The sequence below is a fragment of the Arachis duranensis genome, chromosome 6 (genome assembly GCF_000817695.3).
Source record: "Arachis duranensis cultivar V14167 chromosome 6, aradu.V14167.gnm2.J7QH, whole genome shotgun sequence".
Classification (NCBI taxonomy): Eukaryota; Viridiplantae; Streptophyta; class Magnoliopsida; order Fabales; family Fabaceae; genus Arachis; species Arachis duranensis.
The window spans coordinates 86,587,470-86,587,783 of NC_029777.3; positions in this window are offsets into that span (position 1 = coordinate 86,587,470).

Sequence of the window (314 nt, forward strand, 5' to 3'; positions counted from 1 at the left end):
CTCATCACAACACCAAACTTAAATTGTTGCTTGTCCCCAAGCAACTGAAAATCAAATAGGATAAAAAGAAGAGAACATACTTTAAATTTCAGAATATCAATGAATATTAATTTAATTAGATGAGCGGGACTTATAGCTTTTTGCTTCTGAACAGTTTTGGCATCTCGCTTTTTCCTTTGAAGTTTAGAGTGATTGGCTTCTCTAGGAACTTAGAATTTCGGATAGTGTTATTGACTTTCCTAGTTAAGCATGTTAATTCTTGAACACAGCTACTTATGAGTCTTGGCCGTGGCCCTAAGCATTTTGTTTTCCAG